Here is a 7731-nt window from a genome sequence, read left to right on the forward strand (position 1 = left end):
TGATGGTGTATTTGATGAAGCCATCCTAAATTCCTAATCAACCAGGACTAAATGACTAATCTCCAAGAATAATGCACAACAACAATCCACTAACTACTAATAATAATATACAACAACAACCAACATATATAACACTATAACAGATAATCAACGATCAACAATCTAACAAGTAACAACAAAGGATAATCAACAAACTAAACAGAAATAAAAAATAAATCAACATATAGAAATCAAACAAGAGAGATCAAACAGAAAAACATGTGGAAGTATTCATGTTCTCATCTGCCAACATACAGAAATCAAACATATGTGAACAATCAACATTCAACAATCTAAATTCTAACAGAAATCAAACAGAAACCAACATACATAATCAATCTACAATAATCAATTAATTCTAACTATCAGTACCAAATTATTGAAAATTTAATATCCTGAATAACTTCAAAAAATAAAAAAATTACAAATACATACCTGGACCCTGGAGGGATGGAGGGACGAGTAGAGAAGAGGGAGACCGGAGGTGACGACTGACGACTGACGAGCAGGAGGCAGTAGGCGACGAGGAGGCGACTTGAATCTTCGATGGATGTGCTTCTTGGTGGTGGTGAATGGCGCACTGGTGTGGTTGTGGTGGTGACTAGTGAGTGCCGCGCTGGCTGACGCTGAACGGGTCTCCGCGCTGGCGACGAGGTGGCTGAAGCTGAAGTAGACTCTCTATCTCTCAGCTCTCATGGTGGTGTCTCGTGGGAAGGGAAACAGGGGATGGAGTGAATGAGAGTGATGCACGATGGAGGCTAGGGTTTGAGGGTTTCACTTTCAGGAAGCAACTTTAGTTTTTTTTTTTTTAAATTTTTAATGAAAACGACGTCGTTTCAAGTGCAGGTAAAAAAAAAAAGGGGTTCGACCGGTCCGGGTTAAATGAAACCCGCCGGTTCACTGGTTCTAATCAAACTCAGCCGGTTCAATCCGAGTCATTCTGGTTCGATTCTTTGTCCGGTTAGAAAGCTCGCCCGGACCGGTTATGGCACCAGTTCGCCGATTTTTCGGTCCGACTGGCCGGTTCGGTCCGGTTCTGACAACACTGGTAAGAAGGGATGAAAGTGTATGTAAAGGGCTACCATATGAAACGACGTAGTTTTGAGGGGAAGGACTTATTTGTCCATTTTTTAAAACTATCTTTCCACTTATATGCCACATGTGCACTCGTAACGCTAGATCATCAGAACGGAAGCCACGTAAGACTTTTCTATTGGGTCTGACGGAGGCATTTGCACAAAGAGATTAATCCGTTCAATTTTTAAGGAGGTGAGAAACTTAAAAATATTTTCAAATGGCCAAAAACAAAAATATCTGCAAAGCAAAAGATTAGAGACCTATTTATTTTTTTCTCTTATTTTTTAAAAAATCTCAAAAAATTAAAAGCTGCTATTGAGAAAACCAAAGTATTTAATATCCAAATGAATCTCACGTCGTTACCAAATAATTTGCAATATGTAGGTAATTGTTACATGGATTAAAAAAACAAATATTTCTTTATAATTTACTTTTATATTAATATATATAAATATATAATAATTTTTTTCATAATGAAATTTTAGTAATAATTTTTTTTTATCACGTTTTGGACTAGGAAAAGTTGTCAAGACCGAGAGGAAACCTGTTCGCACCCATTTTTAATCAATAACTTAATGATAAAATACTTAACAAAATCCTAAACTTACAAAAAAATCTAAAAAAAATAAAAAAAATTATACCAAATTTTAATCACAAACTTTATTATACTAATTTAATCAATAATTTCATAAATATTTAACAAAACCCTAAATTCACATAAAAATTTAAAAGAAATAAAAAAAACATGCCAAAATTACTTCTAATGGTGGCTGCAAGATGGTGGAAGCATAATGGTGACAAGAGACGACAACGTCACCAACACCGAGGATAGTGACCTCAAATGCAAACAACGGCAGTGTTCTTGACGGCTCCAACGGTAACCGATAGCTCTAGCAGCAGCAACATCTAACAGCGGCGGTAGCAGAGGCTCCAGCTGGTGGTAAAACTTCTGACAGTAGATTGGGTAAATACAGCGTTTCACTAAATCGATATACCGGCAGCCAAATCTGACAGAAGATCTACGGGTAAAGTTGGTGCCAGTGAAATAAGATTTCGTGCCACTGATTACTATCGGATTTAGTGTCCGAACATAAAATTCGACGGTAACTAGCTAATTCGGAAAACTAATTCTAGCTCTTATCTAACGCAAAAATTACTGCTAAATCCGACAATAAATTCGACGGTATTCAGTGTATTTTTTATAGTATCTGCCCTTCATCTCAGTGAACCTTTTTTCTCAGTAGCCATTTAGTTGAATAAGCTTGCTGGAGCTCTCCTTCTAAACTTATTTAGGTTTCGTTGTGAGCTGGCTAGAGATTTGAAACATATGAAGTACTGGTTCCAACAACCAGACATTATTGTTCGAAACATCTCTAGTTTTCAAATTAATATCAGAGATGTGCACAAAAGGAAGGTAATCACAAATTTTATTGTTTGGGTGCCAAGGGTCATACCATACTGATTGATCTATACTACTAGGATTCCAAGCCAATCTTTCTTTGAGACACTAAATTGCTGTCACAATATAATGCTCTTTCAACAACATGATGCATTATTTAAAACAAATAAATTAAAGTTTAAAGGTTATTTGATATATTTATTAAAACATAATTTGAACTATTAGTTCGTTTGTCTTGATAATTTAGTATCTGCCACGCTAATTTTTAAAAAAATATCATGAATCTTATTCCTTTGCCGCGTAAGATTTTTTTAAGAACTAATTATAATTAGTTAATATTTATATTTTTAAATTTTTTTCTCTTTTAATCTCGACTTATTCACTATTTTATTTATTAATTATAAAATATTCTTGAGCATAACATTTTTCTAAAATCAAAATAAAATAAAATAAAACTAATTGACCAAATTTTTCTAATATGATATCATCTATTTCCAATTCCAAAGGAGGATAAACTAATTTCTGCGCATAAAATGATGTGCTTATTAGTAATAGAAATTAGAAGCTTCTACATTTACGTATGCATTATGGTTTTTACGTTATCGAAAGCTATTTGACGAGTTATTTTGACTATTGGTATTCGCCAACAATATGACTGCATCCGACGGGACATTGAAATAAAAATATAAAAATATAAAATTATATTTATCAGATAAAATATAAATAAAAATATTTTATTTAAAAATATTAAGTTAATGTATTTTATGTTTAAAAATATAAAAATACTAATAAAAAATATATATTTTTTAATTATTTTTGTTAATTTTTTATAATTATATTTTTTATTATATATATATATTTTAAATTTTTAAATAAAAAATAAAAATAAAAATAAATTAAATTTTTATAATTATTTTAATTTATTATTAAATAAAATATAAAAATATTAAATTTTATTTTTCTGTTTTTTATGTATTTTATTTTTAGTATTTTATTTTATTCTATTCTCAAAAGTAAATACTAAAAAATTTCATACAGACAAATAATACATTTAATATATAACAGAAAAAGGAATAAAAGCCGAAAAGTTTCCAGCTTGTTCTAACGACGATCACTTGTTTAAACAAGAAAGAAGAATATATCAATTATCAAAGGCTTGAGATCATTGACATGACCAATAATGTATTTGTATTTGCCGTCTAGAAAAGTAGCCGTTAGTGGGCGTAATCGTCCATGCCAGCGTGCTACTCTTTCATTTAAATAAATAAAGTCAAATAAGAAATGGAAGATAAAATGGTAGGAACGAAAGTCAGGTCCTAGAAGACATATCGCTATCCTAGATTACGTGAAAAAAGGAGGGGAAAAAAAGAGTTTGGTGAAGACAATTTATAGTTATTTCTATCTATTATCCCAAAGCTTTGTCGATAAATATCAAATTCGTTAACCATTTTACTTCATTTTGACTGGAGTTGTTTCAGTATTTTGGTGGTGTGACAAACGATAGTGTAAATTTACAGGTATATTAAATAGTGAAGTTATACTAAATACATATAGAATGTGAGTTTTGTATCGGAATATCTATTTATTTTTTTTTGTTATTTCATACATAATGACGGTTTGCAAAAGTATAATCAAAGTTCTGAAAACTGTACTATCATCGAACTACTCTAGTTACTAATTTATTAATTTAGTGGTTTAACTAGTTCAATTGAAATAATTGTAATATAATAAAATAATATATAAAATTATAAATAAACACACAAAAATATAATTATATTCTAATACAAAATTTTTTTAAATATACAAATTAAAAAATACAATATCAACCAAAATTTTATAATCAAGATTATTAAATTGATAATATATATTTTTTGTCCCTAAAATTTTTTAAAAATTTTAAAAATATTTTTAACCTTTATTTTGTTTCAATTTTATCCCAAAAATTTTTTATTTACATCAAATATATTTTTGACAACTAAATTTTAAAAAAATTTAGAAATAATCTAACAATAATACATGATAAATATGTTTAATTTGTTTATGTTAAAGGTTGCTCTTGTAGCGACCCTCAATTTTAAAAATATAAGTATAAATAAATTATAATTTATTTTATAAAATTAGAATTCTTTATTTTTAAAAAATTATTTTATTATCAGTAATTGAACTAATTTTATAACAATTTGAATTCAATTAAATTCATATTCTTTTATATATATATTATGATGAAATATTTACATAATTAAAGCTATAATTCTAGTAATTTATAAGTAATGAAACTTATATGTATATCTTAATTTGAGTAATTAATATTTTAATTTAAAAATAGAGTTTAGATAATAATATTTTATCAAGTTTGATATTCGATAATATGAGTAAATATCGATACTCTTAGGTGAGCTTAGCTTTACTAATATTTCACCAAATATCTTTAGTCCTTAAGTTACTAATATCATTTATATTAGTAACTCATATACATTCAACCTTATATTATTATTATTATTATTATTATTATTATTATTATTAATAATCATAAAGCACGGAAACAAAAGGCGGTTTCGATTATTATGGATTATGTTATATATATATATATATATATATATATATATATATATATATATATATTATTACTATCATTATACATTACATCATTTATATATTGTAAGGCCTATATACAATAAGGAAGCCAAGGCGGTTATATATATATATATATATGATTAGCGTATGCGAGTAGAAAAAAGAAAAAAAATGGTGAGAGAGAAGAGCGTGATCGAGAGAGAACGTAAACTCCCACCAAATTTTTGACTTTGATTTTTTACAATCCGTAACTCAAATTAAAAATTTAATCTGGTAAAAGTATTTGTATCCTCCTCCTCTACATGTTAGTACCATTTTTGATCGATGAAAGTTGACGGTGACGTAATTTTTCTACTCTTTGGCTTCGGCCAACGGGAGTTTTAGGAGACACAGACGATTCTGGATGTTTTCTTCTTCTTCTTCGATAGCTCGGTTAGAAAGCTTCTCTGGAGCTTCGAATATTTTGATTTTGTACGAAGGTATGGTTTTGGTTTCTCGTAGTTAATGTTTAATGTCACGTGAAAACTTAGGCTAGAAGACTTTAAGATAGAAATGAATTGAATGTATAATTGATGGATTGTGTATATGGTATAAAATGTGTGGTTTAGCTGTTGTTAATAATTTGCTGTTGAAGTTGGTTGGCTTTGGAGAAAGATTTAATATTGGTATTTGATTGATTTTGAAATAATTTGTTACTGGAAATGATTTGAATGACTGAGAGGTGTTTGGTTTGGTAGTTGGGACCCTTGAAGGGTGGCAGAAATTTGAGTTTTAGAGGAGATACTACCAAAATTTCTATAAGAATTGGAGTTTTGATTTGAAGTGTTATTTTAAAAAGGAAAGAGATTATTATGTGGCTTGTGTATTTGAGACTATTTGTTGACCTTCTGTCGCAAGATGTGACCAGGCACTTTAACTCCCCAGATTCCTCCATGGGCATGCATATATATATATATATATATATATATATGAATATTGAATATTATATTTGAGCTTGGAGTTTGACTCCATGAAATACTATATTATTGAGCTTGGAGATGCGCGCACAGAGGGACTATCCAATGATTAACTACTAGGACATGTCGGGTTGGCTGTATAACCGACAGGACAGACATACATCATATGCATTTGTTTTGCTTTGTTTGAGTGTGCATTGTTTTCTGGTTTAGTTGAATCCTTAAACTGAAATCTGAGTGTCGAAGTTCTAGGAATCATAGTTATCAAATCCGGATCGGACCGGCCGGTTCGATCGAAAAATTAGTGAACCGGACCCTTAACCGGTCCGGTCCAAGCCAACGACTGTTCTCGTTATCAAACTGGTCAAACTCGATATGACCCGCGAAAATCGGTCAACCCGGATCACCCGGACCGTTCTGACCCGCCTGGCTTATGGTGCACCGCCCCCTCAGCAGACGCGTGGAAGAGACGTTCTATAGATGTACCAGTGGGCTACAAGAAAATAAATTTAACATGTGGATACTCAAGATTTGAACCAAGGACCTTATCCATGCAAAATAACCTCTCTACCGTTAAGCTACATTGCGTGTTGTTATAATAAGTGCTAATAACATTCAGTTACATTACATAAATTTTTTTATTTAATTTTAGTTTTAATTATATTAATTATTAATATAAATATAAATTTTATTAAATACTTATAAATTAAAAAATAAACAAATAATTATTTTATTATTCACAATTTATTTTTTCATTATATGATGTATACTAAATTTACAGAAGTTAGCCATTCGTGTTTATAATTATAAATTAGTTTATTATTATTTTTTTTAGATTATTAGTTATGTTTAAAAATGATATTAGATTATTAATGTTTGTAAAAACTTGTATTTTAAGTTTTAAGACATTATTTTAATTTTATTTATATAATTTTATATTTTTTATTTATGACCGGGTTAATCGGGTGAATCAGTGACCTACCGGTTGAACCAGTAATCCAGTGACCTAGTCATATATCTGGGTTGATTACCGGTTTGGTTTTGATAACTATGCTAGGAATGCCTTTGGCTCTCCCGGGACCTTTTATATTAACTATGCGGGTACCTTTACTATGCTGAGAACTTCTAGTTCTCACCCCATATACTATGTCGTTGTTTTCAGATGCAGGTCGAGAGGCACCTCGTTGAGCGTTTGGAGACCCTCCTTACAAGCGAAGAACTACCTTTTGGACTGTCATATTTTGTTTTAGACTATGTATATATGTTTATAGAATCTCTGCATGTTCATTTTGTGTTTTGTCCCTCCTAGAGGTTAACTTGGAGATACAGGTGTTTATTTTGTGGTTTGAGTTTTATTTTGGGTTGTATATGTATATATATAATTATATACTCTGGCCGGCCTTAGCTTCGCAGGTCGAGTCTGGAGTTTGCTATATGAGTTTTGGAACTCTGATATGTATGTATGTTTTCAGCTTCCTTTTGATCTTACCTGTCTGTTTTACGAATATCCATGCAAGTGTGACACGATTTACTGTCTATCGTTTTTGTTTAGCTTATCCTTCAAGGCTCCTAGATATGATTTGAAGGTTGTGGTAGGCTTAGAGAAGGGGGGTTGAATCTATGCCTTCCTTTTAATTACAGTTGTTATCCTTTTAAAACAGATTTGCAATTCTGATTCTGTTTTAA

The sequence above is a fragment of the Arachis hypogaea genome, chromosome 20, assembly GCF_003086295.3.
Source record: "Arachis hypogaea cultivar Tifrunner chromosome 20, arahy.Tifrunner.gnm2.J5K5, whole genome shotgun sequence".
NCBI classification, from domain to species: domain Eukaryota; kingdom Viridiplantae; phylum Streptophyta; class Magnoliopsida; order Fabales; family Fabaceae; genus Arachis; species Arachis hypogaea.